Source organism: Pinus tabuliformis, chromosome 2_2 (assembly GCF_031772625.1).
Source record: "Pinus tabuliformis cultivar Carrire ecotype Pingquan chromosome 2_2, CPIR1, whole genome shotgun sequence".
In the NCBI taxonomy this organism is placed as follows: Eukaryota; Viridiplantae; Streptophyta; class Pinopsida; order Pinales; family Pinaceae; genus Pinus; species Pinus tabuliformis.
The window spans coordinates 1,050,118,637-1,050,132,284 of record NC_142300.1 but is presented as its reverse complement, the minus strand read 5'-3'; the positions used below and the strand labels follow the sequence as shown (position 1 = coordinate 1,050,132,284).

Here is a 13,648-nt window from a genome sequence, read left to right as displayed (position 1 = left end):
AGGAATGACTTTGAATCAGACATTAATGGTTGTAATTCCTTCTTCTATCTAATAAAGCGTTTGAACATTTTTCCATATGTTGTGTTCTTTCATAATGCTTATATGTATGAATTGCTTCTAATTCTTTTCATTTATATTCAATGGATCGTATGCTTTGATCGGTTTTTGTCTTCTGTTGTGTTTACAGGATACTTCTCAAGCATATTAGGTACAGGAAGAAGCAACGGAATCGATACAAGGGAGACGAGAGGAAAGCGGAACTACAGGTAGTCCTTCTATTTTCTCATCTTATCTATTGTTTATAGGAAAAGTCTAAAACACTTTAAACTATTGTTCTAGGCACAACTACTTGTCTAGTGAATTAGTGTTTATCCATAGATGCTAAATTCTCCAAAACAAATTGGCGACTCCACTAGGGAAGAATCCTCTTTCCTAGTAGCTTATCCACCTCCTAAGACATCCTTGTAGGCTTTATTTGTGTTCATCGATTGTAATTCAGTTGTTTACATTGAAAAATTGGTCAAAACTGTGTCAAAATGCCTCTTGAAATGGCTTACTGTCACCAGTGCAGGCTTGTGAGGGACACAGTGCACTGCAGAGCATCCCTGGCTTAGGGACAGTGCTCTGAAGCGCACTGTCTCCTACTCTGAGCTGCATTGATCCTCCTAGGATTAGTTTCCCACCTTTGGAAAGAGTTTTTTGCTAAATTTTCTCTGTTTGACTGTTTGTTGATTGATCAATGAACGTTATGTCTTAGAAAATAAGTTTTTATCTCCTGGTCTAGCCCAACTTTGATAGGATTGATTAATGTTTCTTCATGTTTTCTTTGTCATTATCGATCAATAGTCAAAGTTAGGATATAATTGATTAATCTTCATTCGAAAGAAAGTGTTGTAAAGTCTTCTCTTCCTTCGAATTTGAGCTGCAGTAAAAGTCTTCGTTCATATGAAAGATTGATTGATTGTGTGTGCATATTTTCTTTTTGTTCATATTCACATTAAGGGAATAGAAAAGAAATACATGCATGTTGCATTGAAAAAGTTTGAGTGTGCTGATAGGAATAGTGTAGGGAAATTGCATTTAGATTGTGCTCTTTCCTCTTTGATCAAAAGAAATTTGATTTCTGTATCCCTAAGTAGCTAGGATTTTCATTGTTAAATTGAATGGAAAGAATGCTTATCATGATAGTTGCATTCCTAGGAATTTCAGAATACATCACGTGGCGAACTTGAAAGGCAAATTTCTAAGCAAGATCAACTTAAAATTAACATCAATTTAACTAATGGAGCATTGTCATTAATGAGAACATCTAGTGGTTCTAGGTTAGAAACATGTTCCAGCGTCATAAAACAAAGCAGTTGTCGCTAACTTGTCTGCAATACATCCCAAGCATGATACCTCATTCCACGTATGTGAGTATATCGTAGCTCGTCCACGTACCTTCGGGTATATAGGGCAGTGTTACAGTACATAAAGTATATGGGAATGCTCTCATTGTGTGGTTTTCCATTAGACAATGCTTATACAGACTCGACCTCCACGTACCTTCGGGTATATATGGGAGGACAACTATAGGTTGCTATCCATCCTTAAGTAACCGAGTCGGCTGCCTTGTAAACTGTGATACACCAACCACGGCATTCGGGGAGATTGTCTACCCGTACTTCTTGGTTCGCCAAAAGGTATTCTGCAGTTCACAGTTGCTTGGTAAACCTTTTGCCTAGTATACCCCTTTTTTATAATTTCCTTTTTGATAATAAAATTAATCAGCAATCATGGAAGAACATCAACCCCTATCCCATTGTTCGTGGAGAACAACGATAAGACCGCCTTTGCCTCCCGAAGCGACACTAATTCGGACTAAGCGGTCTCGCTCGAATTTGAACATTCAGAAGTTGTTAATTTACTAGAAAATGATCAACCGGTTACCCCTCAGAGATCAGTAACTATTGAAACTTCAACTTTATCAACACCAGAAATCTTTTACGAACCTGACGGTGAAGTTCTCCCACCAGGTTTAATTGCTATAGAGGAGGAATTGGAAGAAGATTCCACCAAGAGGTCGACCCTTACGACCAAGAGGTCAGCCCACCAGCTTCACCGGATCTGGAAGAAGAGAAAGTCCCAAGCGACCAAAGAGATACTAAGATCCTTGGAGATAATCCGGAAGAAGAGATGCACAACATATCATTCGACGAGTCGCAACATAGATTTGTGCAATTGCACAGAGTGCCTACTCTGGATGTCCACACATCTCTTGTGTAGTTTGAGGAATAAGTGATCATATTCGATGTTCACAAGCATCCAACAGGATAGGTTGATGCTACCAGAGCATATGCCAAAGCCACTACCTCGAGTGTTCGCTTCTTAATAGTAGAGAACGAGTGAATAGCTAAGGAGTTATAGACGGCGAAGAAGGGAGGAGAACTTGTTACAGCGTCCGCCAAAGTGGAGATAAAGAAGGCAATACTAGATGAAGTATCGTCCCTTGAGACAGTCATGCGGACGTTGTATTACATATTTGGTACCGTGCATAAGGCAGTTGTCCATCTCAATAGTTTGCAATAGTGTTGTGCTAGGAGAGCATATATCTTGTCAAACTTGCATATTGATGTCAACCGCATGCAAACATGGAAAATTAGATACTAGGGAGCCCCGTTATACTTGTCCAAGATGATGAAGCCCATGGTGGTTGAGTTAAAGGCATGCATCTAGAGTGAGATCCGACACTATGAGGAACTCCCACAACTCATCACTAGTTTGTAGGCTTCTCGTGCACGGTTGTTCAGAAGCTTGGATTTTGTTGTGTGTGCACATGTGATTCCATCTATTGGGACACTCACCAATGCAAAGACAAAGGGTCAAGTCTGATAGGAGTTGAACTTGCACTTTGACGAGTTGATGTGCATAGCAACCAGCGCAGATTTGACGATCAATACATACACCATGCATTAGTATGTCATTGGTCCAGCCGCACTCAAGATAATGATGTGCATGCAATCAAACAAGTTGGACAGAGGAGCCAAGTTAGTGTACCCAGATGCAACAGAGGCAAGAGTTCATTTCCATAAAGATGTCACCTCATAGTACATGGACACCATCGCGGACTACCAAGCTTGGCATGAGTTTGCCACTGTCAACCGTCGTGAGGATTTTGAAGAGTTGGTCTTCCCACACTTGTCTGATTCATAGTGATGTCTTGCATGGCTCGCTGAAGCCTATTTTGTCTCACATGGGTACATGTGCATATTGTATGTAACATCTTGTAAAGTGGAACTTCAAGTGTCGATAGTTGAATGTAACAGTCTTAGAGTAATTGAAGAGTCATGTGTGTAGATGGATAGTCACAAAGGGGAATGTCAAGGGTCACCCTACCCTTTGCTATTTATAGTAACTTATAACTTATTGTACGGATTTTTAGTAAGCCAAGCTTCCGATAGGTGTATCTTAAAGAAATCTTGGAGAGTATTGTGATGAGCCTTGGCTTCTCCACAGTGCAGAGCTAGTACATCTATTTGGAGAAGTAGGTAGCAGTAACTGTAATGTTCCATTATCGGGACTAGTGGTTGGTCATTTTTGTACTGTATGATTGGAACTTTCACTTCTTAATATAACAGAGCCAGCACGTTTCATGAATATGTTGTTATTTTATTTCATTTAACTTGTTGGACTGTTGGTTCTCCTTCCTTCTAGCTTGTGATGCATCTTTTCTCATGTGTTCCGTTCCAAGCTACATGTTAAAACAGGTTTCCAAGGGGAGCACTCATTACACCTCCCATGTGTTAGAACCATTCATGCACCTTCCTTGGCTTGCTGCGCATATCACACCTTTGCTACCAACAAAGACATCTTACTTACCTCTGTGCGCAACCGCGGTCAACGTGATATATGATACCTTTTACAGAGGATTAATTTTTTATTATAAAAAGAAATGATCAAATAATTGAACATACTAACAGTATATAAAAGCTATTTTTAACATTTTATATATTAAAAACACTAAGAAAATAAATCAATAAAATATTTTGGCCCAACACATTTATGATATAAGCTTCATCTACATTCTATATGTTATCAAGTTTAGCGGTATATTTTATATAGTGAAACCATAATTACATGCTTTATACATTAAAATAGTGATGTGTATAACAACACTAATACTGTAAATTTTTAAAACATAAAAGAATCAATATAAAATTGATTAGTCACTTTTTACGCAAAAAAAACAGTACTAAATAACAAAATTACATATAATACTTATTTAAAATCTAATGGTTTTCAATCTTTTATTTATGCCACTCCACAAAATTATATATATAGACACTGTGTTCAATTTATTGACGTGACATAGTCATGGGAATTAAAGCCTGGCCAGCGAGTAAATTGTTAAAAGGATATATACATTGAACATTTACTTTTGGCTTGAAGTGTTTGGTGTGTTTGTTTTTCTTCCTCTCCTTAGAAACATGATACCATCCGGCGAAAAATGAATGAAAATTGGCAAAAATCAATTTTGAATGCTGAATGGTAATTTTTTTACTGCTGAATGGGATTCCCTCTCTTCTTATATTTCAGGATGAAGGTTTTGAAGTGTCAAGGATATTGTAGTATACGAGATAACATAGCTCCTCAAACAATGATTAAGCATAACGTTGACAAGGTATAGCTTAGAAGCTGCTTGTAAATCCTGCAACTGTGGGGGTAGGTTTATACCTGTTCATGGCATGGTATTTGTCATCGCTTCAACTCGTGTAGGAAAACCAACGTCCACCAACATATATAATGAGATTATTAGTTTTTTTAAAATATACTTACATTTTTATAATAATTTATTTTATTTTATATATTTGTAAAAGTGATTTCTGAAAAATGATATGATTGTTGTTTTTTATATTTTTTATATTTTTATTATGGTTAATATTATATAGTTTTTTCGAATATTGCGCAGTTCATTTAAGTATTAGCACGACTTAAATGTATTTGCATTAAAAATATCACAACTATATGTTTTAAAAATATTATAATTATATATATAGTGTACATTAGTGTTTAAATGTGACTAGTATTTTTTTTAATTTTTTATATGTAAATATTAAATAATAATTATTTTATCATCTACATATTAATGATATTTACTTAATTTTTGAAACTATATTAAAAATTTAATTTAATTTTATATATACATATTCAAATAACGTCATAAAAAATAAAAATAATCTTATACAACACCCACAACAATAACACCCCAAGACAATTGCAACAAAGGAAGAAAATGACCTATGTTGTTGAGACTCAATAAGATAAATGTAAACTCAACTAGATAAATATAAACTCACTCATAATATTTATTTGAACTGATTAGAAAAATCCCTATCTCTATCTCGACTTAAATAACACAGTATTGCACTCGACACATTTCCGCTTAAATCGGGAGGATTAAAACATGAAGCTTAAATCTGGAGGATTAAAATATGAAACTTAAAAATTAAAAATTGAGATTTACGAATTTCCTTATAAAACATAATTTACGATAGTATAATAATCAAACTAAAATATTTGAAGTTCTCCGATAAATATAATAAAACTAACATCTTTTTGATTGTATGAATGAGATAATAATTTTTTTGCTTATTTTTATTGTTTTTTGTTGGTATAAATGAATTTTTTTCTCTGCAATATGATCCCTACAATTGGTCGTTTCGGGCTTTTCAGCTATCCGGGATCCTCAATTGCCTTTCATATGGACTTATACATTTTATGTGGTTTCTTATGCTTTTCATGCTCCATAAGAAACCACATAAAATGTATAAGTCCATATGAAAGCCAATTGAGGATCCCGGATAGTTGAAAAGCCCGAAACGACCAATTGGAGGGATCATATTGCAGAGAAAAAAATTGCTCTTCATATGGCAGATATGAAGGAAAAGCGCCTGAGCTTAAACCAAGGGGGGCAAGAAGCCCATTATAGAAGTCAAAATGGAGGCCAAAGGCCTGTCAGAATTCTTGAAAATACTGTCGTTTCTCCACGACCATAGGAACTAGCAGGTAAGAACAAAAAGTGAGCGCCGGGAGGAACATTGGAGTACACTTTGCTTAAACCAACTAGAACTAGGATGGTGATACATCTGATCCAAATTGCAAATCATCAACCGACTATAAATCACACATCTATTTCGAAGAAAAAAACAGAAAAGAGGCTACTTATGTGCCGATTTAATTGTGAAGATTGTTTGAACAATGACGAGACCCAGTATAGCAATTGCCCCCACCGTTGCTAAAGCTTTCCAGTACGATGAGAAATGTTCCCGCCCAAGCTCTGCAAACTGAACCCTCATTTTATCTCTGTAGTGCTTATTCACACTTTCTTTCAATGGGACAAAGAGATCTGCCATATTCGCGATCCCAACATCCTTGCATAAACCGTTGAATAGATCGGCAACCTCTTTGTCACTCCCAATCAGTTTTGTAAGGATTCCCATTGATCTGAGCAATGCCACGTCTTCTCGCGAGTCGATCAAGTCGTCCATGAGATTCACGTAACTACTCACGAAATTGCGTTCTGATGGCTTGCACATCTCCCAAGCGATTAAGTTACGGAATAGTACCTCTGTGCTGTATGTGATATAGACCACAGGAAGATAAATTATGGCCCTCTTTCGGTCGAACGTAATCCCACTTATGCCTCCATTGCATGGTCGAAATTTGATCCCAGCATTGTTTAGTTCTACTGCAGTAGGGATGCTTTCGCAGTGAGCATCCAGTGCTTTATGTTTGCCTTGGAGCATTAGAAGGCAATAGCCAATACAACTTTTAATTGAGAGGGGATGCTCAGCTTGATATGGCTCAACATCGGAAAACTAATATATAATGGCCTCGTGCAAGAAATGTAAAATATGATCAACTTCTCTTTTAATCATCCTATCCATTAGAGAATCTTTATCCTTCCAGAAAATTTTGAACAAACCCGATGTTCCATTCTGCAGCAGATTCATAAGCTCCCACTTGACCGCGTCTTCCCCGACTTCCTCCGATCTGCTTTCCCCCACTTTCTCCAATCTTAGTAACTCTAGGAGAACGATCCAAGGTATCTGATTCTCAAGCATCACAATGTCCTTCAGTATATTGGATGCAAGGAGCTTGTTTTCCAAAATCATAAGGTCATTCCTGTGAGCCGGGTCACACTTGTGCCCACCCAGAGTTCTCAATACTTCTAGAATGCAGAAACCGTCTAAACATAGCATCCAAGCAAGGGTCTTTCCATCGTAGCTGATATTTTTTTCATAGATGGCCCTCATTTTGTACTCCACGGTGAGCGTCGCAGTGGGGAAAGCCATATCATCTCGCTTGATCTTCATCTTGTTCATCATTCTACGCAAGGCTCTTTCTTTGTGATTGTTCATAGGAGCAAGCTCTTCACTTTTGTGATGAAGTGGACCCAAGGAAACTGTTTGAGGGACATATGTTTTCCTTTTTGTGTCTTTCAGGAACTCTGGAACTCTGAATATCGAAACTCTGACATGAGAATTCTTGAAATTTGTGTTGTGCCGCATTCGCGGCCTTTCACCGCCCACTGATTGTCCCCGTAGCCTCTGCTGCCCGTCATCACTCTCGGCATCTGCCTGGATCTCATCACTCTCCTGGATCTCACCACTCTGGGCTGCCAACTCTACAGACACAGGACCCAAGGAAACTGTTTGAGGGACATATGTTTTCCTTTTTGTGTCTTTCAGGAACTCTGGAACTCTGAATATCGAAACTCTGACATGAGAATTCTTGAAATTTGTGTTGTGCCGCATTCGCGGCCTTTCACCGCCCACTGATTGTCCCCGTAGCCTCTGCTGCCCGTCATCACTCTCGGCATCTGCCTGGATCTCATCACTCTCCTGGATCTCACCACTCTGGGCTGCCAACTCTACAGACACAGCGCTTGCATGGCCACTGCTAGACATTTTATTATCACAATTCCGGTGCAGAGAATACTTTGTGTCTCTCTTATTACAACTATGTCTCCGCTCCAGTGGAGTTTCTAAAAACTTTCTCCACCTTATATCTCATTACACACTCAAGCAAAGCTCTAGCAATCAACATAGTTATAAAGAAACAAAGAATACTCCACACAACAACGAACACATGAGTCGTCAAAGGCGAGAAACGAATGGGAGAAACCAAACATTAGAAAGGGATAAAACTGAAAAATTGAAGTAATGAATATGATCTAGATTTCCGGCCATAGGCATGGCGGCGAGGGCGGCGTCGCCTTGGGCAATTCCGTTTTGCAAAAGTTGGATGGTCGAGTCTTCAAGGAAGCGAATTATTTTGTGCTTCAACCGGAAATTCTGTCTACCAGGAGGGGGGGCGTCGAGTTGGGCAGTCAAGATAGGCTCCAGCTCCATGTGAGGTACTTGGGCAAGGAGTTCATTCTGGAGAGAAGGGAAAACATGTTATTCGTGGACGGTAAAATTTGTTATTACATCATTCCCACGGTATGGGAGGAACTGCAGGTCTTGAATTTTATGGAATTGGATGGTGTCGCCGTTGACTTCGCCGCCCTCGCCGAATTCGCCGTCACCGGCGTCGCCGTCGCCGCCACCTTCACCGACGCCGCCACTGCCAACGCCTTCTTCGCCAACTCCTTGGCCGACGGCGCGTACGTCGCCCGCGCCGTCGCCCAAGGCGACGCCGCCCTCGCCGCCGCCCAAGGCAACGCCGCCCTCGCCGCCATATTCATTACTTCAATAAATCCGTGCAACCTGCGGCGAAAGTAATTGATATTGGCTGTATATAAAAGTGGTTTTCTCAGGGCCGTTGGCATGTCCCGGGAAAAAAAGCATCGAAAGAATACCCCATGCTCTGTAAAAAGAAAGTTGAATGGGGCTGGTACTCTCAAGCTGTACATTCTTTACCGTCAAATCCTACACTATGACTCAGGAATATAACTTGTCTTTTGTTCTGTCGGGTAATATTACAATAGTCTACGAAATAGGAGTCGCCTACACCTATAGTTGTAGGACTTAATCTCTCTAGTACTTTGTTAATGATATACGTTTATGTCGTATACTGAAATATCATTGACACTTTTATTGCATTTTTTTAAACCTTCGTCCCGAAATATAAGAGAGAAAATCTCTCTCCTGTTTATACAAGATATAACCGATTACCATTCAGCATTCAAAATTGTTTTTATTTTGCCATTTATTATTCCTTTTTCACAAGTAGGTGTCAAAAGTGAGGAAGAAAAACAATCACTTAGCACCAAGCTTGACTCTTTTTAAGTAAATGTTCAATGTATATAACCTTTCGACAATTTACTCGCTGGTCACTTTTCTACCATAAACCATTACTGTTCAAAAAATAAGTATATAATTGTGTATAACGAGGTAGATTTTAGCCATGGTAATAAACTAGGCAGATTCGCAATTTATTTAGAGAGTTTTTATATTTATTGATAAACTACAGGTACGGTTTTCTTATGGGAGGAAGAATATTTTATTGATAACCAACGTGTAAGTTTTTCCTTGGAGGACCTAAATATTTTTAATTAATAAATTAGTAACGGTAAAGGTTTGGAGCAGTTCTTATGTGCAGGTAAATTTTATATATTTCACGCTATATATTAATTGATCGATGGAAATTGAGAAGGAATATCATTATAAGGGAATAAAGAAATTTCATTATAAACTTAAAAAGGAATATCATTATAATGGAATAAAGTAATTTCATTATAAAGTTAAAAATAGTTGAAAATTTTATTTAGGTTAAAATGGTCTAAAAAATTTTAAAAATGGAATTTTGTGGTTAAATTTCTTACGTGTTAAATGAAATTTTGGTGTTTAGTTTCATTATATTTTAAGAAGATTTTTCTAGGTGGATTTCTCTACTTATTAACTTATTGCTCATTCTAATATTAATGTTGATTGTTCTTCTAGTTTCATTTCAAGTTAACGTTTTTCTTGTCTCTAAAAAAATATATCATGTAGAAATAACTTATAATGCACTTCATGGATAACATTAAGTTGTTAAAGTAAAGTCACAAAGTATGGCATTAGCACTATGTGCTACAGTCATTACTTAAGCAATAGAAGATGGTTTCATATTAATGTCCTCTCATGTTAATTTTGATAAAGGAGGAGATGTCTTTACTTAACTAAAGGATTTGTAAATAAAAAATTATTTTAAAATTTTGAAAAAAATTCCTTATTTTTTTTATCTCATCTACAAAACCTAATATTCGTGATTGAGAAAAGTTTTAATTCTACCATTAATACATTGTAAACCCTCTTTGTCCCACCTTGTGAACTTATTCACAAGTCATCCACCTCAAACTCATGTATCATGCAAAACTAAAGTAATTACTAAAATGGTAAAAAATTAAACCACCCATATATATCTTATTACTAATGTTATAAATTTCATATGTCATAGATCATAATAGTGACAGATATATATATAGATTATTCTAGTGCTGGACAACCCTGAGAGGAGGGAATTCCATTCAAAAGACATGGATTAGATTAAGAATGCAATGAAATATCATGCAACGTTGCAAAGAGAGCATAAAAAGTAGGGGATTATAGTGAAAATCAATTTCTATTAATGAATTTAATTGTGAAAAACATAGTAATATGCTTGAAAATGTGTGTAAAAGCTCATATGAAACTTAAAAATTTTTTATAATTATACTATTTAGTTCTTTTTTTTTTAAATACAATGTTAAAAGTGGGGAATTATAGTGAAAATCAACTTTTATTAATGAATTAAATGGTTGAAAACATAGCAATATGCATGATAATGAAATACTCTTAGTAGAAAGAGACATAGTAACTTTTTTATTAATGAATTAAATGGTTGAAAACATAGAAATATGCATGATAATGAAATACTCTTAGTAAAAAGAGACATAGTAACTTTTTTAATTTGTGAAAGAGCATATGAAGCTTAAATAAAATTTTATAATTATGCCTAAATTATATTTTAGTTCTTTTCTTTATAGGATTTTTTAAGGAAAAAAACATTAAAATGCAAATCCTATCTTTAATATGATTAAATTGAGAAAAAAATAAAAATACATTATAAAAAAATACCTTGATGAGATCACACAGGTTTCTCTCCACTATTTTGGAGCACCAATAACTCTTTAAAAATAACCTAGATATAAAATATAAATATACTAAAAAGAAAAAAAAAAACTCTAGAAATGTACATGAAAAATACATTGAAGAAAAATTATAACTGAAAGGTTATTAATCAAAACAATTTTTAAAGCAATTGCACTATAAATAATCCCAACAAAACATAATATCAATATTACAGAGTGTAATATGTAATATTGTTGAAGAAAAATTATAACTGAAAGATTATTAACCAAAACAATTTTTAAAGCAATCGTATTATAAATGATCTCAACAAAAAACATAGCAATATTATGAAGTGCAATATGCAACATTGTTGTTTAGTACCTACCTCTTATGCAAAGAGTAATTTACCGTAGCCAAGATAAAATGAATATTAAAGCATTTCAAAACACATTTAGGCTATAAATGGAAAAAAATAATATTCTTATTTGGATTTTATCTAACAAGAGAACAAGGCAAAGATATTTGTAGAAACCAAAAACACAAAGATCAAAAGTTAATCCCATGGAAGTGTTAATGAAACTAGTAGACCGATTTCTTGTTTACAAATCAATGCATCATAGATCAAAGTTAAAATAGATTTACATTAATTCTTAGTTTATAAGTATATGCATGCGCAAGTGCATGTGCACACATATCAACTCCTTGTCTAATATAATAAAAATTACACCTCACTCATATTAAGCAACAAATCAATTATATATATATATATATATATATATATATAAAATGATTGCATTGAAATAATTTTTTATATTTAATGTTCTGATTCTATATTAAAGATTTAAAAAATGATATAGCTCCATAGTATTAAGATATAAAACAATTTTGAATGAAATTTAAATAAAAAAGAGTGGTTTTCAATTATTTTCTCTATTTTATTTAGATATATTTGAATTTATAATATTTTATTTAAGATAGATATTAAAATATATTTTTTTAATAAATAAATAAATATTATTTAATTATTATTTCTTTTAATATTATATGTAAATTGTATGTGAGCATAAGATTCACACATCTCTTTAATATTGAATTGTTAAAAATAGATTTTGACAAGAAAAAAAAAAAAACTAATTCATTTTAACTATAAAATAGTTTAATGATAACATGTCAAATCAATAAAAGTTGTTAATAGCATATCTATGTTCATATTTATTAAATAAATAAATAATTATTCCTTATATTGATACATCGTGAATCAATAAATAAACTAATTCATTTTAACTATAAAATATTTTAATGATAACATGTCAAGTCAATAAAAGTTGTTAATGACATATCTATATTCATAGTTATTGAATAAACAAATCATTATTCCGTATATTGATACATCATTAGTTGTTAAATAAATCATTATTTATTTATGTTTCTTTAATAGATACACTTTTCTCCTATAAAATAATTATTAAATCAATATGTCGTAATTGTTTCTAACTTACCTTGGCTATAACTCCTTAAAATAATTAATAAATTAGTTTTATTTATTAAATTATTAATTTATTTTACTCACTTTTCTTCATTAACTCAATTAATCATTATTCTTTGAGTTATTTCACTAAATAAATATTTTTGACCATATCATTACTCTTTTCCTCTCCTAATTATAATCAAATATGAATCATCAGAGATTACATCATGATTAAGTTGTGGCTTGATAAACTGCTTCCGAGGGGCATCTAAGGCGTCAAAATCACATGGGGATCTCACCACACCAAGCCTTAGCATGTATGGCCTTAGCATGTATGGATTTTTTCCCACAAAGTTCCAAACCAGTGAACTTCACATCACAAAGCGACTTAATAGTACACCAAGTCACCATCTATTCCACACCCCATGGGCATAATAATATATCTTATACTGAAATTATTTCGATAAAAATTACATAAGAATTTTGGAGCCTACTCATTTTGAATCATCTAGTGTGTTTCATCATCAAGATAAAGATGGAGAATCTCATCCTAAAAAGAGATTAAATAATGAAAATGATGCAAAGAGAATTTCAACGAATGGAATAAAATAATCATTTTTTTTTATTTAGTAACGTTCAAAAATATATTATTTGATTCAAAATAATAGATTTACATAAAGATTGAAATTAAAAATAAAATAAACAAAGAAAAGAAAAATATTTTTCCATTAAAAGTCAAAGTTAACACTCCTAATCATATGGTTTATGGTTCATGTCTTCGCGGTTGTGTGGAGTATTCTTTGCTTCTTTATAAGTGTGCTTATGTAATCTTCCAACAATTATTATGAAGTAGGTTGTTTTCTGAGTCATGTGATTCCTGATTTTTCAGTTTTATCCCTTTCTAATGTTTGGTTTCTCCCATTCGTTTCTCGCCTTTGACGACTCATGTGTTCGCTGTTGTGTGGAGTATTCTTTGTTTCTTTATAACTGTGTTGATTGCTAGAGCTTTGCTTGAGTGTGTAATGAGATATAAGGTGGAGAAAGTTTTTAGAAACTCCACTGGAGCGGAGACATAGTTGTAATAAGAGAGACACAAAGTATTCTC

General features: G+C 34.4%; 1 protein-coding gene across 1 annotated transcript in view; it reads right to left on the bottom strand.

Annotated features, from left to right (window-relative positions):
• LOC149196978 (uncharacterized) overlaps nt 1-13,648 on the bottom strand; it is a 78,450-nt gene that overhangs the window by 23,815 nt on the left and 40,987 nt on the right. The gene's annotated exons all lie outside the window — the stretch shown is intronic.